Raw genomic sequence first — 27,247 nt, 5'->3', positions numbered from 1 at the left:
AACCAAATGCGAAAATAATACAAATAAAGAAGTCAAATGCCAAGCTAAATAGGAGAATGGTAAATGCAAGTATTACACAGCATCCAAAAGGGTCAAGGAGCTCAACATACCCGTTTGACTGTCTCTTAGCAATGCGTGTATTTTTTTTTTTGCTTTTTTTTTGTTTTCTTATGAGACATGCATTTTAATACCATACAACAAGAACAACTTAACACAGCAATAGCAACTTAGGCAATAACCAAAGTATTTTACCGTTGATTGTCTCATACGTGCGTATGTGTATGCACATACGCACTTACATATGTAAACATCCTTGGTGTGTTTTTGGGTGAACGCCAATTCCACCACCGCCCACTATCGAATACTGATACGACTCTTTCGCTGCCATTTGTAGTAGTGTCTTTTTTCGGTGATCTTCATTGTGCGGGCAGCAAACGGTCAAGCGTCTAGCAACTCACACTTGCATGGAAAAGTCTTTGGACAATTACAGTAAGGAAAAAAACTTATTTCACTTAATTTTTGTGAATGCATAGGATAACTAAATAGAATGCGAGTTAAGATATTTATGGGTGATTATGCTGCACCAAGGCTGTTTGATACCGAAGTAAAATTGGCTCAAACTATGCCCACCTCTCAATATTAATGAATTAAATATCAAGTAATTATGATGTAAAAAAAAATACTCAAATTTGATATAGGGGATGATGCGTACTAACCGAGATGAAATATGCACACTTAGAAATTTTGGAAAAGAGCCGTGGTATAGTAATAAGTGTCTAAACATATCTGTGAAAGTTCTTTTTGTCGTTATGTTCCTTAAATAAAGGCATTATAAAATGCATCAGATGAGAAACATTCAAAAAAAAAGAAAAAATAGTAGAAAAATTATAAAAGATAAAAAGCTAATCACCTTCAGAAATATTTTCACACCAAGGCAATCTCTTAGCGTAATCTCTTATGCAAGACTGAAGCCGGGCTGGAAGCTGACGAGTTCACAATGGTGGTGTTGGTGGACATTGAGGGGACTTTTGATAATGCGACTTTTGGCTCAATATGTTCCTCTGCCGAACGACATGGAGTTAATCAAACCATTGTAAAGTGGATATATTCCATGGTCTCTGAGAGGCTGCTAACTGCTGGTGAGAACAGTGATGAACTAATCACTATCAGGGCCAAGCAAGGATGCCCACAAGGGGGTGTTCTTTCTCCGCTATCGTGATACTTGGTCGTAGACTCTCTACTAGCGGAGATGCAGGGACGCGGTTTTCATGTCCAAGCATATGCGGACGATGTCTGTGCGCTAACATCGGATAATTCCCTAAGGAGACGCTGCACGAAAATGCAGAGGATTCTGGACAAAATCGATAACTGGTGCATGAGACAAGGTCTTTCCGAACAAAACCACCATAATCTTCTTTAAGAGAAAATGCAAATCGGATGGACTTAGTCTCGAGGCACTGAATGGTGCAACAATTGGTATTTCCGATGGAGTTAAATATCTTGGAGTAATCTAGGATAAGAAGCTGACTTGGGAGAAGGTGAATCGCGCATTGAGGATTTTTCAGCAATGCCACAGAGCCTTTGGTAAAACCTGGGGTTTGAAACCTGCTGTGGCCCTATGGATATACACAGCGCTTATCAGACCAATCATCACTTACGCATCTGTGGTCTGGTGGCGGCGGACCATGGTTAAGTCCACACTCCGGAAACTATACAGGCTGCAATTCAAAAGGTAGGGGAAAACCCCGAACAATTGCCTAAGTCATACAGACCAATTAGTCTCAGCTCATTTTTCCTTAAACCAATGGAAAAGATAGTTGATCAGTATATTAGGGAAACAATCTAGTTAACTTCCCACTGCATCGACTTCAATTTGCCTATCAACAGGAAAAATCCACTGAGATTGCAATACACAGCCTGGTAACAGTTATTGAAAAGGCTATTAAGTCCAAACAGGAAAGGACATTTAAAGATCTTAGAAGACTTCCTAAATAGTCCCATTCTTCATAGGGATGATATACTAAACCCCCAAACCAATACTCTTCAGGAACTTCCAAGTTATAATTAATGAACGCACAGACTGGAGAACTAATTCAATCACTTTCAAACCTGGCTCTCAGCTATGATTCACTGATGGGTCCAAATTAGAAAATGGTAGAACAGGGGCAGGAGTCAATGGGCCTAAATTCAAAAAATCGATTCCGATGGGACTCTATCCAACAATACTCGTATTCCAGGCAGAAATATAATACATGCCATTGAAATATGTGTGAGAGAATGGCTTAGAAGTAAAATGAGAGGTACTCACATCTACATACTTTCAGATAGCTAAGCGGCTCTAAAAGCCCTTCTATGAACAACTTTCACCTCTAAATTGGTAAATGATTGCCTAAACCTCCTCAACACGTTAGGAAACCTCACTGCATAGTAACACTAGGCTGGATTCCGGGACATGAAGGACATGAGGTAAATGAAATGGCTGATGACCTTGCAAAACAAATAGCAAATATGCAACTTACTGGTCCTGAGCCTTTCTGTGGACTCACAAAAGGCCACATTAATGAATTCTTGAGGAAATGGGAAGAAAGGACACTGGCTAAACTGTGCCGGCCAGCGTCAAGCCAAACTATTCCTAAGTCCCAACAAAGGAATATCTGACAAGCTAACTCTCACTAAGCAGAGTAGATCTGTGTCTTTTAACAGGATATCTTACAGGTCACTGCAGCCTGAGGTACCATCTAAATAATATTGGTCTATCTGAGACCAATGTCTGCCGCTTTTGCGAAATGGACATAGAAAGCTCAGAACATGTGCGCGTGTGAATGTCCTGCGTTGGACAGACAGGGCAGACCTTGGTGGTATCGTAGTATCTCCATGCAATCTTTGGAACAACAAACCCAAAATTGTGCTAAATTTTTTAAAAAGCCTAAGACTCTAGGGTTACAAAAATAGGCCTTCCACAAAAGATCAGCTCTGGTCGCAGTGCGTAATGGCCTTCTGCTAATAATAATAATACAGGCTGCAAAGAAGTGTATGTTTATGCCTTACGGGTGCCAAGAGTACAACCACTGGTGATGCCCTAAATGCTTTGCTTGATTTGCTCCCCTTGGATCTTAATGTGTAGACTCCATAAATATGGTTTCTGGCACGAAGAGGGAACTTCGGGACCCTGAGAAATCTTAAGGTTGCTATCTAAGCAGTATCCTCTGTTTTCGGCACCTAAAGGTGACCTGATACCCACAGTTTCATTTGGAAAGAAATTTGATGTCAGATACCAGCAACCCAGAATGCATTCCGGAAAATTTGACGAATATTTTCTTTACCGATGGGTCCAAGAATGAAATACGGTCTGGAGCCGAATGATACTTAAACGATAGTAATAAGTATCTCTATGCTATGGGGGAAATTTTTGCTATCGTGAAGGTAGCCGAATGGATAATCGAGAGGAGGTTGGAGCGGGAAGCAGATTGGAGTTTTCAGTGACAGTCAGGCTTTGTTGACATTTCTGCTCTCTATGGTTTGGTAAGTCATCATGAATCGTTTACCGCCAGAACAATGTTTCCAAATTTTACTTTGAAAAACAAAAAAAAAAAAATCTGTACTCGAAGTTCTTTAAGCAGTGGCGGCATCATCGGTGCTTTTCTCTTTTGAAATGAGAAAGTAACTGCCGTTGCAGAGAACGTTGGTCGCTATCAATCCAAGCTGACTGAATTTTTGTTTTCAAAAATTAATATAATAATAAATAATATATATATGGTAAAAAAAATAAAATTCCAAACCACTAACAAAAAAATCCCCACTGAATATTTAAAACAAAAATTCAAAATTGCAGATACTTATTTCCTTAAGTTGTCGCACACGGCTTCTAATTGCAGTCTTTTTATTTCGAGTTTAATTTCGCTCGTTGCCTGTTGAATGCGACGCTTCGCTTCTTTTATTGTCTAACTCCTTTGGAATTCCGGCTTGGATTTAAATTTTTATTGGAGTAGCGCTAATACTTCCTCCTCTTTTTCTCTGGTGTTCTGCTTCATTGAACTTGGGTGCGAACAGAACTGTATGCTGACGCCGATGGGCGTGGTAAGGAGCTATGACAAGAGTTTGCCTACTCGTCACTGGAATCGCTACTAGTGATATTGTTTTCGTAGTTTGGTGTTGCATAGTTGATGAACTTTCATTGCTGGTACATTTTCAAATACTCCTATGCAAGCCTCAAGTCCAGCTGCCTCGATAATCGTGTCTTCACTTGCACTAATTACCTTTTCGCTAAAGGATCCTTCACCAGTTCGCTATTTGGATGCCTTGCTGAAGGAAAGATTTTTTTCGCCTGATACCTCTGATCAGCAAAAACCTATATAAACTAAGAATAATAATAACTTTCGAAAATAATGTATATCATTTAATTGCACACACCTTTCACCATATCTTGGCACCTTTAACTGGAGGCACAAAAGCATTCAATTTTGTTGCTAGCTCCTCCCAAAGTTTATTGGTCGTACCTCCACCTTGCGGTAGTTTATTCTTTGCCAAGCTACGGTTGGTGGCCATTTACTCGTATATCGCCATGATATCTTTTTGCAAGGGATTGAGTTTATTAAAATTCATCCTATAATAAATTTGTTACAAAAACCATATTTAATTATATATTTTTATAATTTACTTACATCTTACTTACAAACTACTACCTTCCGCACGCGTTCACATACGAGTACTTTCTGTGAAAAAATATCGGGAATTGTTCAATTAAAGCGCGCAGGTGTGCTCTGCGATTTTCACTATTGATAAAAATGTTGAACAAAGAATTTCTCTTCAATTTTGTATTTTGAACGGGATTTTGTGTGCCAAATCGTTGAAAATGTTGCAGAAAGCCTATGGCGAGTGTGCTTTATTAAAAACATGGGTCTACGAGCGGTATAAGGCATTTGCAGAGGGCCGAGAAGTCGTGGAAGATTTGCCCCGATCTGGTCGCCCATCATCGTCCTCAACGGATGGAAACACAGTCAAGGAAATGGTGCTGGAAAACTATCATTTAAGTTTGGCGGAGGTAACTTGTGATCTTAGCGTGTCTCACGAATCAATTCGCAACATTTTACACCATCAATTGGACATAAGATGCATGGCCGCTCTACTCGTTCCAAGAGAGTTGAATTTCTTTCAAAAAATTCATCGGATGAAGGTGGCTGAAGACAGGCTTGAGCAAGTGAAATCGGACCCAGAGTTTATCCAGCGCATCATAACAGGTGATGAGACGTGGGTATATAAGTGTGACATGCAAACCTGTCCACAGACGGCTAAATGGCGCTAGCCACATGAGCCGAAATCCAAAAAAACCACCTCAAAGTAGGTCAAAAGTGAAAGTCCTGCTACTCGTTTTCTTTGATTGTCATAGCGTTGTGCACTCAGAATTCATTCCAAATGGATTTATGGTAAATAAAGAATAGTATTTGGAAGTTATGCGGTGTTTGAGAGCGAGAGACAGAGAGCGAATGTGCGCAGGAAATGGCCCAATTTGTGAATAGAAAACTCATGGATTTTGCACTATGATAAAGCACCATCTCACAAGGCTCATATTGTGAACACTTTTTTGACCAAAAACTCGACAAATATCATCGAACAACCACCGACTTCACCGGACTCACCGGATTTAGTCCCCTTTTCCCCTGACCTTTTCCTTTTCAAAAAACTTAAATTGCCACTGCGCAGACGCCGCTTTGAGTCGATAGAGGCCATTGTGGAGAATTCGCTGAAGGAGCTGCAGAAGATCTCTTCAAACGCGTTCAAAAGGAGCTTTGATGACTGGACTAATCGTTGGCATTTGTGTATTGCTTCGAATGGAGCCTATTTTCAGGGCGGCAAAATAATTTTTGATGAGTAAACAATTGCGTTTTAATGAACAGGTAGGTAGGTAGGTAGGTAAAATGGAAGAGTGCCACAGGCACACTTCAAGTAGCACTTACGTGCCGTTTTGATACCATAAAGTGGACCACCACCTGTGAAAAGATTTAGGGAAGAGAAAAACCGTCTACAGCCATCCAGTGCTGCTGATGTAGTGGAGGAGAGAAAAGGGATCTAGGCTGGAGAATTTGTTTAAGTCATCGATGTCGGGGAAGGGGACAACTGATACCGATTTTGTCGACCCCTTCCTGGTCAGCTCGTCGGCAATTTCCAGATAAGGGAGATGTTTCTTGCTCGATCGAGGTGTTTGAGGTCCTCCTTACAGGAGTTCACCAAAAGAGGGCTGCAATACGGCGACGGCAGGGCCTTCATCGCAGCTTGGCTATCGGAAAAAATATTAATGTCTCGCTGCCAACAGCGATCCCGAAGCATTTTGCATGCTTGCAGGATGGCGAAGACCTCTGCTTGAAAAACGCTGCTCGGCAGTTTAAAGGAGACCGAAATGCTGGCTGATCCCACTCCAGATTCCATCTTCGATCCGTCAGTGAAGACGGAGGTACCTATATCCGTGCCGACTCTCCTCTCTTTCCAATCTTGCCTGCTTGGAAAGATAGCCCTAGCACAACCCTCAAATCCCAGCTCCTTCAACCTAATAGCGCTCTGAGCAGCAATGGATCTAATCTGAAGATCTACAGGAAGTAAGTGCAGAATAACGTTGAGCGCAGCAGTGGGACATGTTCTACAAGCACCAGTGATGCCCACACATGCAGTTCTCTGCACTCTCTCTAGTTTAGTGGTGTTGTAGCCCTTCTGAAGAGCTACCCACCAAACTAGGCAACCGTAAGTCAAAATTGGTAGAACCACTAAGTTGTACATCCAAAGTACGACACGTGTCATGAGACTCCATTTTTTGCCGAACACAGATTTACAGGCGTAGAAGGCTATACTGGCCTTCTTAACTCGATTTTCTACGTGCGGCTTCCAGTGGAGCTTGGAGTCAAGTATTACACCAAGATACTTGACTTTCGATGAGAGAGTAAGACACTGGTTGTTTAGTCTTGGAAGCTTAAAAGGTGGAGGCTTGTATTTTCTAGTGAATAGCATCAACTCCGTTTTGTCAGCGTTGACTCTGACACCGCAACTGGCAGCCCAACTACTGAGTGTAGCCAGCACACCTTCCAAAAATTCATTACTGATGGGAATGGTCCTGAGACCATTAGGACCAAGTCATCGGCATGTACTACCACCTTTACCCCACCCCTGTTTAAGCGAGTTAAAGCTTCATCCATAGCTACTAGCCAAAGAAGGGGTGAGAGGACACCGACCTGTGCTGTACCCCTATGTACGAACCTAGTGATTCTAGGCCCTCCTGCCACAGCATTTATTTCCCTACCACCTAGCAGGGACGAGATCCAGAGGTAGAAATATAATGAACAATTCCCACTACTTTTTTGACAGAATGTAAATATATCATGGTACTAAATATGCATTTTCCAATGACGAGTGGTACGTTCACTGATGTGATGATTCGAGTCCAGGTTTTTGCCTGTATTTGGTAAACACTTCCTTAAAAAAATAAATGAAACTCATTTTCATATTCAACAACTCAAAATTAGTCGAATTGATATTTTTTAAAGAGCTACCACGTTTTACGAAAATTCTTGTAATATATTTGCAGTGTTGTTAGGAACTCCCACGGCATCAGTATGCAACTTGCCTAAGCTACACCCACCTAAAGTTTTTTTCTTGATAATGAGCGCAATTAGCATGAAATAGCTAAAAATATTGTTTTTTTGTTTTTTTTTTTTTTTGTTTTATAGCCTACACCTTAAAAAAAGTTTCTCAATTTCTGTTAGCCCATATGCAGGTATTTTGAAATTGAACTAATTAAAATATGATACATAAATATATTACATACATACATAAATATATTAGTTATTTTCAGTCCTAATTAGCAAAGTTACTTTTATCTCAGAGTAAATATCTGTAATCTGCAATGCTTCAGCTTAATTCAACATAGAGGGAAAACGAAAAACTTCAGCATTGTTTGTTCATTTACAAGAATTAAAAACTTTCTTACGTTTGCTGACAAATAATAATACACCAATATTTTCTGTTTTTTTTTTTAATTAAATAAAAATTTTTTCATTATTTCTTTAGGGTCTTTCAAGCACAAATTTCTTTTCAGCAGTGTTTTGTTGCGCCAGTTGTCAGAATTCGATGATGTCCTTTTTACATACAAATGTTCTGTTGGGGATTTCTAAAACTAGGCTCGATTTTGCTCAAGAGTCGTATACTTACTAACTTATGTGGCGCTACAACCGTGTGTCGGTTTTGGCCGAAACCAAAATGGCGCACCAGCTGTTTCTGTTCTGCGCTCGTTGGTGCCAGTTGAAAATCTCGAGTGAAGACAGGTCCTGCAGCATTTGGCCTTTCCAACGGAGATGTGGTCGTCTTCCACGCCTTCCTTTTTGGGGTACCGTGTGGTAAGTTCGCCTTGCTGGAGCGTCTTCTTTCAGACAGATGAAATGGCCAAACCAGCGTAGCCGCTGTATTTTTACACGCTTAACTACGGGTGAACGATATGAAGTGTTACCAACTTCACACTGCTTGTATTTGTAAAACAGCTCATGACATCAACGTCGAAATTATTCTAATGACAGTTCAAGATATTGTTTATAAGCCATCTAAAGCATTTGCGTCTCAGTTTTGTTCAAACGTAATAGTGTGATTGCGTTATATTGGCTGGAAATTAACAACCAGCCATTGTTCGTTAGCTCAGTCACCTCAAAGTGAATAAAATGTTTGTGTATCGCACTATAAAGCGTTACAATGATACTGGTAGTATTGCAAAACGATATGGAGGTGGACCAAAAAAATACCGCAACAACGCCAGAAATAGTTCGGAAAGTGAAGGCTCGACTTGAACGAAATCCACGTCGAAGTGGAAGAAAAATGGCCAAAGAACTGAAAATTGCGCAAGACAGCATTCGACGCATATTGAAAAATGAGCTCAAGGTCAGGGCTTACAAGTTCCAAAAAGCACACGATCTTTCATCCCAGCAAAAAAAAGTTTGGTGCGAAAGAGCAAAAGAGTTGTTGCGCTTGCTCGAACGTGGCGAATTTCCTAACCTTGTGTTTTCTGATGGAAAAAATTTCCCAATTGAGCAGTTCATAAACACTCAAAATAATTGTGTTTACTTGACCGAATGCTCATACGAGAATTTGAGCCTATTTGAGCCCATCGCAAGTAATGGTTTGGGCCGCAGTGACCGCTGATGGACGCACTCCAATCGTTTTTATCGAGCCTGGTGTCAAAGCGAATGCGACTTATTATCGGGAAAATATTTTAGAAGCTGCTTTAGAGCAGAGTCGACACGCAAAGATTTCGGTCGTAGACCATGGATGTTCCAACAGGACTCGGCACCGTCTCACAAAGCTCGTGTGAACCAAGAATGCTTAAAGAATCATGTTCCGCACTTCATTTCGTCCTCACAATGGCTTTCGAATTCGCCAGATGCAAGTCTGATGGACTATTCCATCTGGTCCATTTTAGAGAGCAAGGTGAGGACTAAAAAATATGCCAGTATGGATACGCTGAAAAAAGCGATTATACGAGAATGGGCCAAAATACCTCGAGATCTCATTCGTGCATCATGCAACTCATTTTTTCACCGTTTGAAAGCTATAGTCAAGGCAAAAGGTGGTCATATCGAGCTAAAGTGAATATATGTGAAAATTGTAATCATTTTTGAACAATTTTGTCTTTGAAATCAATAAAAACTAATTTCATACAAAAAAGTGATGGTGTTTTGAATAGGTAATACTTCATATCGTTCACCCTGTATACATAATTGGTCTTCTTTTGCGGGTGGTAGTGGCCAACTTGTAATCGAAATCAATCGTAACTTTGCGTCTACTCAATGACATGTGCTGGTCTTTACCAGCATTAACAGGTAAGGAGTTACCATAACATCAAGCTTCCAATCTTGTTAAGTCTACTTGAAGTCTTATGCAGTCAGTTACGTTCTCTATCCGACTGTAAATTTTCAGGTCATCTGCATAAATCAGACAACGTGATCTCTCAAAAACGTCTGGATTGTCATTAACAAATATTAAAAACAATAGTGGCTCAAGATGACTACCTTAAGGTTACCGCAGGCAACTTTGATGGCATCAGATGCTATGTTATTTATACGAACGAATTGAGTTCTATCTGTTAGATAAGTAAGCTAAGATGAAGAACAATTGAACTCAGCTTTTTAAGTAGGATACTATGGCTAACTCTATCGAACGCTTTCGAAAAGTCGGTGAATATGACAACGCATTATTGGCCTGTTTGAAATTGCTTTAAGGCAAAATTTGCGAATAACCCTTAATTCGGAGGATGGTTCCATATGTAGAAGTCCACGCAGGTGGGGAAAGTTACTGATCGCCATTCACTTGTGAGTGGCCAGGACGATTCTTCTGCATATGGTTCAAGCAGCTCACAACCTCCGGGATTAGCCCACGTATCCTCTGGGCAGCTTCCGAACACCCGTTCGGGAGTGAGCTAACGTGGGAAGGCGAAACATTCCAGAATAGCCAATTAAGAAGAGAAGAAGAAGATCTACCCATAACAAAGTCGTGTTGATGAGGTGATATGAGATAAGAAATGTCAAAGAAAATCAAATCTTGGACCAGCTTTTCAAAGAGTTTAGGTATGCAAAAGATTTTGCAGATAGGGCAATAACTTTGCCTTGCTTCCAGACTTAAGTATCGGTATGATAAATTCTTTTTTTCCAATTATGTACAACTTCATCAGAAGCTAGTGATTTATTGAAGATGGTTTTGCTAACGATGTAGCACAGTTTCTTTAATAAAAAGGAAGGAAGCCAACTTTTCCATGAGTTGGGTCATTTGCATCACTTTTGTACCACTTTGCTGTTTCATGCACGGACATTCAAACCTATGCACTTCGGAATGGCAGTCACGTAACAACCCATTCGGCTACGGTGGCCGCCACAGGTAGGTTTCGAACCTGTGCTCTACTGAATGGTAGTCACGAACAAACCCATTCGGCTATGGCGGCCGTGGCATTTCCGTTCAAAGTATTTGTTTGATTTGAATTAAGGTGAAACTCGAACTTCAAATACCCTGTATATTAGGCGAAGGCACATACAATCACACATACACACATACATACATATCTAGCTGCAATATCATTTCATTTTTTATACAAAAAGTGCACATAAAAGTTCGTTAAGCAAATAAAAAGTAAACCAAGAAGAAATTAGGATGGTAAAAAACACAAACCGTACCGAAAGATCAAAGCGAAATTTTCCATAAATAATCGAAATTAAATAGACAGATTAAGAAACAAAAAAGTATCAGCGTACAGTAGAAATGAGCTGAAGAAAAAAAATGTCAAGCGTAAAAAAGCATAATTAAATAAACGAAAAATTAAGAAGAGAAATTAAAAAGCGAAAAGAAACGCGGACAAAAAGTATAAGCTGGTTTGCGCAGGAGGTGGGTGGAAACAAAAGGAGTTGGGTGAAAACAACAGGAGGTGGGTGGATACAACAGGAGGTGGGCATCAAATTTATGAATAAGAGGGTGGGGTAGAAATGCACTCGAAAAAAGCAAATAAATGATGAAAAATTTAAAGAAAACTCCAACCAAATTTTTTCCAATGAACGATTAATCGCGATTTTTTTACTTTCTCTGTGAGCGCAACGACTGCCAGGAAGCCTGCATGGAACATCTTAAATGCACAAAGCAGTTTGTGGAAGGACGAAGAACGAAAAGAATACTTAGCCATTTTAAACCACTCATTAATTGTGGCGCAGCGTTGAGCAAACAAAGCGGTGCGTTTGTAAAACGCGGCGCACAATTTAATCCGTAAAAAAAAACGAAGGCGTGGGAGATGCTACAATAAGATTCAGTAGAGATGGGGCCCACTCAGTTGGTCTTACATAAAATAATTGGAGTTAAAGAAAGGATTTCTTGAAATCTCACTACGCTCGCCTTCAACTCGTTCCGGTGTCGAAAAGTAAATTTTGCAGATAGCAGAAAAAGCAATGCGAGCAAACCAAAAGGCGCAGATTTTTTTGTTTTTGGTTTTTGGTGATCCCTGCAAATGCATAAGTCAGGGTATTTAATTAGCTGAACGCGTGTAAGGACATGTTCTGGTAAGCCAGCAAAAATATTTCGTCCATCTTTAAGCTATCAAAAATATTCGCTGCCCAACTGACTTGCTCTGGTTCACGGCACCACTTACGCCACAGCCTTTCTGCATGTACTCCACTTACTCGTATACATACTTACATTCTCTCAATCCTTTTTGCTCCACTTGCTGTGTTGTCACAACTTGCGTTTTTCCCATTGGCTGCACACAATAGTCTTGTAATCGTTTACGAAAATTTATATGTTTTTCAATTTTACGCTTTATTTTCTCTCCATTGCCGCCGACGTTTCTCCGCCACACTCCGCCCGCTATTAAAAAACGCTCTTGGAATCACTTCAACGCTTTGACATTCTCTTTTTGCTATTTACATTTTTTTTTTGTCCAATTTTGTTTCTTGAACTTATCGAATGTCGAAATTGTATCTGTGTGGCGGGTGTCTATTTAGCGCGCTGGCTGGTGGTTCGTTCACCCCTTTTTCGTTGGAGTAGTGAGCCAATGTTGGACGTTTTCTTGGGTATGCATCGTGACGGTCATTTCATTGATGGTCTTAAGTCGTTAGGCGAAGTATGAATTCGCGTTTTACGCTTCGTCAAAAATAATGGAATTATTGTTGTTTACTGGTATTGCCATGAATGAAGGGAGTTAATGCGGTATGGGCGGGGAAATGTTAGATGGTGTAAGGATAAAAAATATTCAAATTAAAATACGTGAAGATTCATTGCAAATATGGAGTCGTAAGTCGATCTGTAGATAGATAGATGGATAATTGTGACCCATTCCTGTGCGGGAAGAAGGCATACTCAGATCCTCATAGTGATGCCACTAATAAGGCTTCATCTCGTTCTCTTAAATAAAAACCAGTTTGTGAAAAGCTTTGGTAAACTTGAAAAATTCACTGATGTCCACAGAAGAAGTAATGGTGAGAGCCCTCTTAGCCTCGCTGAAGTAGAATAGGGGTAAATATAAAGTAAAGCGCTTTATATTTAAGCTGCAATTAGTGGTGTTATAGCCATTATGCCATAGCCGTAACCATAAACATAGCCACAACATTACAGTATATGTCGATTAGTCATGTCGTAACCATAAACAGCTCACATTGAAGTAGAATTAATGACAACATTAGCATTTTGTCATAAAAACACAGCTAATTTTCCACGTTCATTTCTAATATTCAAATTCTTAACTCAAAGATCCCCGCCAACGTGAATATTTCATAGCTGCTTACGATTACATGGAAAACCCAAAGTTCAATAGATGCATACGGCTACAGTCATGGCTATGGCTTTAAGGTGCAGAACCCACTAGGTTGTTCAATAAGTTTTGCAGTTCGATAAGAAAAACACAAGTTTATGGTTTGACATAAACTTTATTATTCAGTATAGTCTCCCCGATCATCAATACACTTGTTCCAACGAGATTCCAGTTTATGAGTTCCATCCCTAAAGTGGCAATCTGGAAGGGCTGCAAAATATGCTTTCAATGCTAATTCCCTCTGAAATCATTCGAGCGTCACTTTAAACACAGGCCACAGCAGATATCCCCTAATCCGTTGGAATAGCAACATTTTCATAATTTTACCTATAAAATAGAAATTACTAATTGCATTTCTATAGCTCAAATTAAACATAAGGATATAAGAAAATTCCGGAAGAAAATTTATAAAAATTTAAAATAGTTTTTCCTCATTTCCGATATGATTTTTGCAATAAAATCTCAGAATTTCATATGGAAACTATAATATAAACTTTGAGGTGGCAAAAGATGAAAAAAATACTGGCTCAAATATTTGGTAAAATTTGTATCTCCTTATTTTTTATAACCTATCCGAATTTTTTTTATTTTCTTTGTTCCACTATGTAATAGTAGAGCGTAAATGATCTTGATAGGGGGGTAACCCTAAGATTCTCTTCTAATTCTTAGTATTCATTTTATATCGCCTCCGAACGAAAAGTTGTTTTGTATAAAAATCTCTTGAAACTGACTTTCTAGTGAGCAAAGCAATACGTCTTTTCTCTAGTCAATTCCTCACTAGATTTGATCTTAAGGCAGGTCAAATTGGATGCTGAGTTTGGCGCTTTCGTCTCATTCACTTTTTTGATAGACCAAATTGCATCTTCAAATATGAAAATTCATTGGCGAGCATCATTAGCCCATTTCTTACGAGAATTCCATTTTAGTCGGTTAGACGTGAGTGCTACAGACCCATGATTACACAATTTTAATGAAGTCAAATTAACGTCTTGTTATAAGGGGGGGCCTGGTTTATGAGGTCTAAAAATTGCATCTCTTTGCGATTTTTTTTTTTAAGGAAAGAATTAATTTAGCACTGCAAAGTTTTTTCTATCTTTTAATGAACAATTTTTGTACTGGTTAAAATAAGTTGAAACAAATGTTTAACATAGAAATTAGTAGAGCGCTGCAACGCTGGAGTTTCCAACTGGCGTGCAAGATACAGCTCCTAATTATTATCTAAAGCAAAAAATTCAAATGGTTTTCTAATTATCATGTTTTTTTATTCTAGATGAACTAAGAAAACTGAGAGAAATTCCAAAATTTCAACTTTTTGGAGGTTTTAAAGAAAAAAATGCCTTTCTATAAAAAAAAATTCACTTCAACTTGGTATAAAAATTTTGAAAAATTTTTTTTTATCTATTTTGTCAGTTCAAATAGAAGAGAATTTAATACTGAAGGGAAGAAGCTATGATTCATTTCAAAAGGTTCATTAGTTTTTTTTCATTCATGTACGCCAATTCAAAGAAATCATAAAAATGAAAAGTCGAGAAAAGAAGATAAAGTTTTTACTATAGCTGTCCGGTTCCAGCGTAACTACCTAACGCTCGCCTACCTTTGGCTTTGTATCTACGGAAATATTGAGAATTAGGCTCTGTAACTTTGTGTGAATATTCTGAAATATATTAGGAATCGCTTAAAACGAAAACAAAACTGATTTTTTTGACCTTATAAACCAGGCATAAGGCAATTTTTGATTCAAGCAGAAGATCAGAATCCATGCCACAATCGATTTTTCGCGCGATAAGTTTTATAGCCAGTCGACTCAGCAATGCCAGTTAACAATCTCGGAGCTGCCATTTGACGCCGATATACTTTTTTAAAGCGTGCCGTGCAGAACCCTTAATGCGAATATCGAGCAAACCATTTGTGACATAGAGCCAGAAACTGTCCCCAAGGAATTTGACAAATAGTGAGGATGTTTGCTCTTTTGAATAATAGAATAATTTTCTTAATTTTTTGGAATTTCTAAAAGAAAATTGCTATATGGACTACGCTTTAATGCAACATCTTGATAGGAAGCGAATACTTCTGTAAATAAATATAGTCAAAGAATTACCTATTTTACAATAAATTCCCAAATACGAGTAAGAATCAATTAATAAAGTGTCAAAATTCGATGCCTCTTCTTCGATGCCCTTCTCTTATGTCCCTCCACAATCCTTAGCAATCTCAAATGTATTGTTAATTTTGTTTAAAGTTCGTAGTTCTCATTTAAACCCACTTTGTGTCTGCTCTTTTAATTTCCACTTAGTCACAAAAGCCGAATGGAAATTTTCTTGTTCATTTGCAATCAGCAATTTTTTCTTAACGATTTTATCATTACGTTACTCCTTTTGCCACCCAAAACTGATAGGCTAACAATAGAAAAATATACGGTTATAGGCAAAAAATCAGGGCAGCGCTTGCATCTAAGGTTTTACAAAGGCTACCAATTAAGCAAAGAAATAAAGGCGCAGTGGATAGGTAACATTTTTAGCTTAATTGCACACCTTATACGTTTTTTCCCACATAACGATTACTCGCCATTTTTTATATGTGTCGAAAATGTTAAAAATGCAAAAGAAAAATTGCCAAAAATCAACGCGAATTTTGAGTTACTTCGGACTTGAACTTTGTAATTCCAAAATTTAATGGTCTACAAAATCGCATACTCTGAATTTTTCTAAGGGCTATGATTAAAAAGTTTGAAATTTTTATAAAAATTTATTAATTTTTTTTTTAATTTGTTCAAAGTTTGAAAGTTTCATTTATATGGGGTTTCTTGTAGTATAAACTAAATTAAAAAAAAAAAATAATTTGCCCTAAATAGCTTTGCTTACACGCAGATGTATGCAGGAAAGAAAGAATTCCTTTAAAGATGATCACCAACTTCAGCGCCATTTTTTAAATTATTAAAATTAAAAAACAAAAATATTTTTTTTTGTATGTAAAAGAAGTTAAACAAAAAACCTATAAAATTTCAATATCGTTTTTCATTTTTTTATTGTAAAAACAATTCCTGAAAATACAAAAGAATTTCGAGCTCTAGACCACCGAGACCACTTAAGTCGCTGTTAAAAAGTTGAGCATTAAAGCTAAAGTGGACTTGACCAAATATATATTTGCATAACTTCTAGGTCTAATTTTAAATGTGTTTTAAATTTTAAGTTATAATAAAGGGTTTTTCAATACCAGGTGTTATCGAGAGATGATTAACGATTTTTTATGGTCGAAATTGGAGGGTATTGACAACTGGACAACGTTTATTTTCAACAACCCGGCGCTACGTGCCACACAAGCAACGAAACCATTGATCTTTTACAGGAAAAGTCTCCGGATCGTGTTATCTCTCGAATAGGTAATCACAATTGGCCACCGAGGTCATGTGATTTAACACCTTGTGACTTTTTTTTTGGAGCCACATGAAAGAGAAGGCCTACGCCAACAGCCCAGGGTCGATTCAAGACCTCAAAGATGGAATTCGTGAGGCTATCGAGGACGTAGGGCAGCCCCTTTGCAATTCGGTTATGGAAAATTTCATGAAAAGGATATTGTCCTGTAAGCGCGGTCGTGGTGGTCATTTGCCGGATGTTATTTTCTACTATTAACGGCATACCTTTCTATTCTACATGTTATAAGATGAAATATATTTATGAGAAAAAGTAATATCACATGTAAAAAAGTAATACAGGAAAGTTTTTTTGATTGTTTTTTTTTTTGGTCCCCATTCTTTGTCCGAAACTGTATATATTTTTCAAGCCACTATATACCTGTACAGACAACTACAGCACTGACCAAAACGACGGGTGTAAAATGTTCAGAAGGCATTTACATGCTTACACACACACACACACCCACACATACCCATGATAGTATGTGTATTTGTAATTTGATTAGTTAGTCCTTTAAGAAGCAAAAGGGACTGAAGTACGAAAAACTGAACTTTCGGTGTTCGATACTTTGTAATAACTGCATTAAAACTACTACGTTGCTGTCAATTACCAATCCCAGTCGTCCAATGCCAACGGCTATTGGCTGACACCAAAGAAAGCGAAGCGAAAAAACGAAAACTGCAAAAAATATCCATTACAGTTTCTTCGTTGAATCCGTGCAAAAGTGAGCTGTATGCTATTCAAATTGACTCAAATGAAAGAGTAGAAAATCGCTAGAAGCTTTTACATACTACATAATTTTTAGTTGCTTCACTACATTGCAATTTACTTTATTCCATTTTATTCAGTTCAGTTCAGTTTCAGTTTGCTTTTCTCATGCTACTTTTTTCCGCTTTGTCCCCTTTTATGTTTTTCATTTAGGTATTAGTTTGGAATACTCCTTCAAATAAGTAACTGCAAGTTGAAGTGGCAAGAAAAATCGGAGGAAACTTAACGTAGGCGGCAATCAGTATCGGCAAAATGTTATTGCTGTCAAGTTAGCCATTAACGTTTGCCATCTCTGTAGCTGAGTGTGCGTTTGTATTAGGGGCCGTAGGCGAGGACGGCTTGATAAGTGCGTTTGATAAGCTGAAAGTTAAATGGAGCAAAATATTTTTTTTTTAATTTAGCGTATTTTTAGTTAAAAGGCGGATTCAGTCCGATTGTGTTTGTTTTGTATTAATAATTATTTATTTATGGTATCTGCTTAGAAATGAAGCCTAAAAACAAATTTTAAAATCTTGAGTTTAATGCAAACTTTTTTCTCTGGTGTTTTGGCCAAGCCGCTCCTCCAATGTGGTGAAAGTGATTTTATCTTACGAAACGAGGAACTTTTTAAAACTTATGTAAATGCACTTCATCCTTGACTCTCGGTGGGTTCTACATAAAATATTTCCAAATTGCGCATTAGTAATGAAACCTAGGACGCAAATATTCAGACGAACTTATTTAAGTCATCTTAAATTTATGCCCTGGCATTTGGAAACTCACAATAAAACAGCGAATGAAAAAAGCAGCCTTCACGAGGCAAAATTTTTGAGCGTAGCAAGGGTAAGCCTGATAAAAATCTAGCACCTTCTCACAAAGATTTTGTTCTCGTGGTACAAAAGGTGAACGTGAGCATACATTTTTTTTAGTATCAGACTTATCAGACTACCCTCGTATGTTCGCTAAATAGCACATCTAATTTGGTTTCTTAATAAACTTTTATCAAATATGCTGCATTTAAGTATACTCTCAAGAAAAATACTTTTGAATGCTTACGCACACACATAGATGCATAAGTATGTATGTACATCGATTCACGTATAAATGAGGAGGCAGCATTAAAATGTTTGCACTGCTTAATTTGACCATCCGAACGAATCTAAAACTCAAAGTCTAATGAAATTATTTCCTTGAATACGTGAAAATATTGTTGTGAAAAGTTTTTCACTATTACGAAAAGTTCGCTGAATTGGCTACGCAGGGAAATTAATTAAAATAAATAGATGTAATGGGTGTTTTCGTTTTTCAACGAAAATAATTGGCTTTCCAGGAGCAAACCATAGCTGGTGTAATCAGACTAGTGATTTATTTTTTTTTTGTACACAAAAAGTAGTGATCAGGTGATCCAAGTATTTTGGAAAGCAATAAAATATTTTGCTGAAATTTTGGTTATTTGTAGGCTTGAATCAAGATTCAAAAATAAAAGATTTGCTCAGTAAGCAGGTTTCTCGTTCGCTCTTCACAAATCGGCTCCGTTAGCAAGACACTGGGTCGGTAACTCTAGAAATTTTGAGTAAAAGTGGAGAAAAAGTAAAATTTGTAAGAAAGCTTTTCGTTTTCAAAATAATGTACTTTTGAGTAAGAACTTGCTCGGTCCAGTACATATAGAATACAGCCTAACATACCACTTAAGTGAAGACAGCTTAGAGTATTTTTATGGGGCAATGCGCGCAAGAGGTGGACATTTTGACAACCCGAGTGCAATGCATTTCAAATATATGTTGCGGAAGAACTTACTAGGAAAAATTGCTTTAAAAATTCATACATTCTCCAGAATAGTATATTTAGCAATAAGCAATTAATATCAGCCCTCAACACCGCAAGTTTTGCTGCTCGTAGTGACGTATGTACAAACTGATGACACCAAGTGGCTGGCCTAAGTTGCACATCAATGTAGAATTTAAAATCCCTGATGTAGAATTTAAATTTCTAATGATGAGGTAGTTTTGTAATAATTCAAGTATAAAATAAAATTGTTCACAAAATTTTGCCTGGAAAAAATACTAATTTTTTCATTAAACATTTTTGCAAAATCATTTTTTTTTCTAGTATAATTTTTGAAACACACCTCTCTCAGATTTTTTTCTGCCTATTTAGAAAAAAATTAGTTTTTTATTGACAATTTTTTTATGAGATTTGAGAAAAAAAATTTTCTAGATTTTTTACCTAATATTTAGAAAAAATTTAATTTATATAAAATAAAATTTAATTATTAAATTTTCTTTTTTAAATTTTTTTTGGAAATATATTTTTTATAATTTTTGAAAAACACCTCTTTCAGATTTTTTTCTTATTATTTACAAAAAATTTAATTTAATTAGTTTGGAAACTATTGTTTTTTTTTGTAATTCGAAAAAAACCTCCTCTAGATTTTTTTTATTATTTAAAAAAAAACTAACTTTTTTATTACCAATTTTTTGGAAACAATGTTTTTTTATAATTTTTTAAACACACCTCTCTATTATTATTTGGAAAAAAATTAACTTTTTTATTAAAAATTTTTTATAATTTTTCAAAAACACCACTCTCACATTTTTGTCTTATTACTAATAAAAAAAACTTATTTCGTGTGGTCTACGAACAGCCCAGGGTCGATTCAAGACCCCAAAGATGGAATTCGTGAGGCTATCGAGGACATAGGGCAGCCACTTTGCAATTCGGCTATGGAAAATTTCATGAAAAAGATATTGTCCTGTAAGCGTGGTCGTGGTGGTCATTTGCCTGATATTATTTTCCACTATTAACGGCATAACTTCCTCTTTATAATGAAATAAACATCCGATCATTTATATTAAAAAATATCATTTTTCTTTGAATATCAAAACAACACCTCTTATTGGAAAACCCTTTAGTATTACAAAATATCTGCTGTTGATAGCATTTTTGGCCCAGTCCGTAATAAACGTGTACGCGATAGTAGCAGATAGCGGTTAGTAGTTGCAAAATTGAGTTTTTCCTTATTTTTAATTTGAATTTTTATATATCCTGTAATTTTGGATTACATTTTTAATGTACACTAATTTAATTTTTTTTTATTGCAATAAAAATGACTTCTTTCTTTTTTATAAATACTTTAACAATTACTTCTTTTGCACGCCTTTTTTGGGAAAATATTTAGAGTTTCATCTTACACAATTTTTATTCTGGAACATATCCCAAAATTTTCCATATGTCGCATGTATTTTTTTCCTCGATTTCTTTTCCACGCTTTTCTAAGGAACATATCCACGGTAAAAAAAGAGTTGGGTGTAACTCGAAAAGTTATGGGAATCTCACTCAGCTAACAAAAAAATAATGAACAAATTTTAGCAAAATAAGAAAAAACTCTGAAAGAGATTTCTTCAGAAATGGCAACAAAAAAGTTGCCCAAAACAATTAAATTTTCCCCTAAAAAGCTTTTTTTATTATATTATATTTCATCGTAAAAAAAAAATGCAAGCAAACAACAAATATTTTATAAAAACGTTAGAAAGAAAATATTTAACTTTAAAAAACTCAACTTATAAAAAAAATAGAAAATATGAAAAAAATATAAAAAATAAGAATAAAATAAGAAACAAAATTTGAAAGAGATTTCTTCAAAAATGGCAAAAAACTAAATTGTGACCAGAAATTTCAAAAAAGTATATATTTTCTCCCCAAAATTTTTTTATATTCATTTTATCCTAAAAAACTTCAAACCTTACAAAAAGTAGGGGTTGTTTATAAAAAAACAAAAAATAAGAAAAAAATTTAAAAAAATTATAAAAAATAAGAAAAAAAAGAAAACAATCTTCAAAAATGGCAACAAAAAAATTGGCACAAAAATTTTGAAAAAAAAATTATATATGCCCCTACAAAGTTTTTTTTATTATATTTCATCGTAAAAAAATACAAACAAACGAGATATAATTTTTAAAAATATTAGAGACAAAATAATTTACTTGGAAAATAAAAAAATAGAAAAAAATCTCAAAGGGGTTTCTTCAACAAAAAAATTGTGACCAAAAATTAAAAAGAAAATTATTTTTCTCCTTAAATTTTTAAAAATTATATTTTATCCTAAAGGAATTATTTACAAACCCTACAAAAAGTACTTTTAAAAATGTAAGACAGAACTGAAAGTATTTCAGTTTGAAAAACTCAGCTTATAAAAAAGTAAGAAAAAAATCTTAAAGAGGTTTCTTCAACAAAAAAATTGTGACCGAAAATTAAAAAGAAAATTATTTTTTCCCCTAACTTTGTTAAAATCTTAAAGGGGTTTCTTCAAAAATGGCAAACAAAAAACAATGTTACCAAAAATTAAAAAAAAAAAAAATATTTTTTTCCCTAAAATTTTTCTAAATTCTATTTTATCCTTAAAAAATTACAAACTCTATAACTCAGCTTATAAAAAAAAAAAATTAAGAAAAAAAACTGAAAAGGGTTTTCTTCAAAAATGGCAACAAAAATAATGTGGCCAAAAATTAAAAAAAAAATTTTATTTTTGCCTTCAAATTTTTTAAAATTATATTTTATCCTAAAAAAATTACAAACCCTTCAAAAAGTAATTTATAAAAATGTTAGAGGGAACTGAAAGTATTGCACTCTGAAAAACTCTATTCGAAAAATTTCACTTGACATGGAATCGCTCAGCAACCAAGCACCTACGTTTAGACTCATTCCAGCAATTCTTCATACACAATAATGAAATTGGGATTCTTATAGCCATGCATTTTTATCACATGAATTATTTGCTTCTTTCATACAGTAACCGCAATATTTACATAGATATCATCAATAACACTTCTTATGTATTCAGTGAATTTCGCTATGTGATATTTACTTGAGCGAAGAGATGTTAATTATGATTTGCTGCCACACAGCTGGTAAGAATCGAAGATGGAATTCTGAAGTTTTTCGGCATTTTCGCGCCCATTCTCAAATGCCATTTCATGCAATTTAATACTACAATACCCGTATTACAATTTGCCTATTATCCTTTAATGAGTATCTTCATCATATCTAACTATTTATTTCTCCACACTAACGTTCGTAAGCTAAACAATGAGGTTATGTTTTTAATATTCCGCACACACATCGGACATAAGCCACATTTTTCTCTTCACTGGCTGGCTACCCAATTTCGCTGTCAATTTAACAATGTAATTAACGTTTAGCTTACAACAAGAACCAACTTTTTGGGCAGTGGCAAAAATCAGCTCGGCATGGAAAATAAAATCATGTTAATTTAGTAAAACGGACAATGCAAGCTTTTGGGACTTTTTTTGTGGCGTCTGGCGAAGGTGGAAACCGTTGATAAAAGCATTCGCATTTACTTTAGGTGCCCTATCATTTTTACAGCGTAGCGGTTAAAGGTGGGTCCGTGAAGTATTATAAAAGTATATACACATACATACATACATATATACGTACGTACAAGCCTAGAATATGGGTGGGATGTATGCCGTGCACGTATGCTCATTAAGGCTGTTGATAAATTAAGCGTTTAAATTGGAAGTGTTGGAAGTGCCAAGCGCTGTTGGAGGAACGTAGAAGCAGGGCGAGAGAGAGAGAGTGTGATAGCTAAGCGAATGTTGGAAACAAAAAAGGGAGTGAGTTGGCCTCTAATGGCCTATCAATCTTACAAAATATTCTAAAAAACGTACAAAAATTGGAACGAGCTAAATTCCCATCATAGAAAAAAGGCCAGATTAGTTTTTTAAAAAGCGATAAATAGGAAAGAAATTAATTTCACATCCCCAAACACGATGGCGAATTCTTCGAAAATCGTCTGGGTGGTTTACGTGTTTCATCAGGTGTGCAGTGACTGGTATGACTTTTGAAATACGAGGGATGCTGATTCTAGTTCTGGCCTTGGGTACTTCTAGTGTTGTCAGGCGCCATCTGATGTTTGCGTTTGAAAGTTTGACATATTTTGCCATAAACGCACTCGCAACTTTGAGAAGTTTTGAAAATTCTTCTCGACAAAAAATTTACATTAAGCTGAAAACATTTTCATGCGATTATTTTTCAGCATTTTCCACGCGGTTAACGAAGCAACTATGCAATGTTAAACTTAAGGGGACCCGGTGGTCTAGAAATTTCAAAAAATTTCGAATCATACTTCATTGATAACTTGCTATGTATTGAATTATCACAAATCAATAGTTTTGTAAATGAACTTCATCGAATTTTAGACTTAATATTTGTTAGTTCTAATATTAATTATACGCTTTCACTTGCAGACAGTTACATTTCCCCTTCGAATCGCCATCATAGTCCGCTGGTGTTGGAAATTGAATTTTTTAAATATTTTGAACTTCAAAGCACCAACAGGTGCTTTTAATTACTTCCGTTGTAATTTTATTGAATTTAATAATTTGTTTGCACTGATTTGATCTCGGCAATTTGAAAATGTGGATGTGGCTGGCTGTTACAATATTTTTAAATCTGTAATATCGGCGACCGCCGTAGTCGAATGCGTTGGTGCGTGACTACCATTCGGAATTCACAGAGAGAACGTTGGTTCGAATCTCGGTGAAACACCAAAAACAGAAAAACATTTGTCTAATAGCGGTCGCCCCTCGGCAGGCAATGGCAAACCTCTGAGTGTATTTCTGCCATGAAAAAGCTCCTCATATGATAAAAATATCTGCCGTTCGGAGTCGGCTTGAAACTCTAGGACCGTCCATTTGCGGAACAACATCAAAACGCACACCACAAATAGGAGGAGGAGCTCGGCCAAGCACGTGTACGCTCCAATTATCATATATATATAAAATCTGATACTTGCGTGAGTCACATCCCAATGTTAAGTACTAAACCTTCGAAACAGCCGTGGTTCTCTAAAGAACTCAAACATCTAAGTAACTTGAAGAATAATTTTTATAAAAAACAAAAGCATTCTAATGATGCCGATTTTCGTAAGCGGTATTTGTTTTACAGAAATAAATTCAACAAGCTCAATAAATCTTTGTACCGAAGTTATATTCGTAATGTAGAGAGCAATGTTAAATATTATATAATCCAAAATTCTTTTGGAGTTACATAAAATCTAAGAAAAACTGTTCAAATATATCTGCGTCCGTTCATCTTAACAAGGTCTGGAGTTTACTCAAGATATCCTAATTTAGATACTACTGTGGGCAAAAAGTAGGGTGAATTTATTTGTCAAACTTCGCGGGATTAAAATTTTGCTCTAGTTATTTTTTTCATGGGTTGGCAGCACTGTTAATAACATCTGGGCCAACTTTGCATCAGTAATATATTTACGCTTGTGTTTACCAAAAGACCACGAGTGCATTTTTCGATTTTTACAATGTCTGATTTGATTGAGCAGAGAAGTGCCATCAAATTTTGTTTGCGGAATGAAATTTCGGTTGAGGAAATGTTTAGCATGTTGCAGAAGGCATTTGGTGATTTGACCATGTCGCAGAAAAATGTTTATAAGTGGTACAAAGACTTCAAAGAGGGTCGAGAACGTGTTGATGACTTAGAGCGCTCCGGACGACCATCGACGTCAACAGATGACCAACACGTCAATAAAGTGAAGGAGTTAGTGCTCAAAAATCGTCGGTTGACTGTTAAAGACCTTACTGATATGATCGGAATATCAGAAGGATCTGTGAAAACCATTTTGAAAGACCATTTGGGCCTACGAAAAATCAAATCTCGTTTGGTACCGAAAACTCTCAATTTCTTGGAAAAAAGTCGTCGCGTTGATGTGTGTGAAACAATGCTTTCAGACTATCAGGACAAGCTCAAATGCATCATTACGGGAGATGAGACTTGGATTTATGCTTACGACCCTGAAACAACCGACCAATCAAGCGAATATCGTGCTAAGGACCGAAAAGAGGACCGAAAAGAGCACGTCAAAGCCGTTCAAGAATAAAGGTCATGATGACAGTTTTTTCGATTTTCGTGGTGTGGTGCACTATGAATTCCTTCTACCTGGCCAAACTGTTAATAAGGAATACTATTTGAGCGTTATGCGTCGTTTACGTGAAGCAATTCATCTAAAAAGACCAGAATTATGGGCCAACAACTCTTGGTTTTTGCATCACGATAATGCACCGTCTCACACTGCACTCGTTCTTCGTGACCATTTCGCCAAAAATTCCACGCATATCGTTCCGCAACCACCGTATTCGCCTGATTTGGCTCCGTGTGACTTCTGGCTATTCCCAAAACTCAAGAGACCACTCCGGGGAACGCGTTTCGAGTCGATTGAGGAGATAAAAGCTGAATCGAAGAAGGTGCTGATGGCTATACCGGAAATGGACGTGGGCATAAGTGTATTTCATCGAGAGATTATTTTGAAGGGGATGAAATTGATTTACAAGAACAAATAAAGATTTTTCATTTTACAACCAAATTCACCTTACTTCCATCAACTTTGGGAAATTAAATTTGACTGACGAGGATATCAAAGTTAGCATAAATCAGCTTAAGCCGTCCATTAGTATGTTGATGGTCTATCGGTTATTCTAATTAAAAGTTACCCTGCTTTGACTACGCCTTTAAAGCACATTTTCAAAATGTCACTTTCCGCCGGATTTCTCATTGAAGACTGGAAATTAACTTGCAATAAAAGTAATGTTGGAAATTATAGGTCGATTTACAAACTATCTACAGTTTATATACTTAGCTGTTAAACATTTGGTATGTCCCAATCAACATGGGTTTATTCCGCGCAGATCCGTATTAACGAATTTAGCTGTCTTTACGGAGAACTGTTTGGAAACATTTGACGATGCGATCTATACAAATTTCTCTAACGCTTTTGATAGGGTTTCTTACCCAATATTAATTGCAAAACTTGAGCGTTTCCGCTTTCACTCTCAATTTCTTAAGTGGTTAATTTTCTGCCTTCCTGTTTCGTTCGACTTGATAATGTATCGTCTTATTCTTTTATTGCTTCGTCTGGTGCTCCCAAAGGTAGTGTCCTGGGTCCGCTACTATTTACCCTCTTCATTAACGATATTTCTTCCTGTTTTTCATTGTGTAATTTTCTTCTATACGCGGCGGATCTGAGAATCTACGATGAAATTAAATGTTCAGAAGATTCATCCACTCTCACGTGTGAGTTAAATAACTTCTATAGTTGGTGTGTGCGTAATCGTTTGTTCACAAATATTAATAAAAGTCACTATACTTCGTATGCGAAAGTTTTTAATGTTGTTCCAACAGCTTACCACATCTCGAACTCGCCGCTAAAGTCAATTAGTGATTTAAAGAATCTGGGTGTTTATGTTGATTTCAAGCTCAACTTCACCACCCACATAAACTTTATTCTTTCTAAATCGTTCGCAACGTTAGCCTTTATTCGTCGAAATAGTTCTTCGTTTTCTGATCCCTATACTCTCTCTCGTTTTCTGATCCCTACACTCAAAGATGTGTTCTGTTGTCGAGGTGTTTTGTCATCGATATTTGTGCGGGCTCAATAGATTGTCCGTATCTGCTCAATAAAATTAATTTTAATGTTCCGTCACGCATTTTTCGTTGTAATGAACTGTCTTTGTGGATATTGCTAAAACTGTTAATGGAATGAAGGCTCCTTTGAGAAAGACGCCAGCTCAATTTAATGCTTATTCTTCTTCCTTAGTCTTTGATTTCTCTTACTCTAAGTTTACTTTTAAGAGATTACTTATAAGACTCTTATCTTAAGGTCTTAATTTGTATCTACCTACATTTGTAATAGTCTGTAAGCTTCTTGATTGTTGATTAAATAAATAAAAAAAATTTTCATGCGGAA

This window comes from Anastrepha obliqua, chromosome 4 (assembly GCF_027943255.1).
Source record: "Anastrepha obliqua isolate idAnaObli1 chromosome 4, idAnaObli1_1.0, whole genome shotgun sequence".
Taxonomy (NCBI): domain Eukaryota; kingdom Metazoa; phylum Arthropoda; class Insecta; order Diptera; family Tephritidae; genus Anastrepha; species Anastrepha obliqua.
This window is presented reverse-complemented; position numbering follows the sequence as displayed.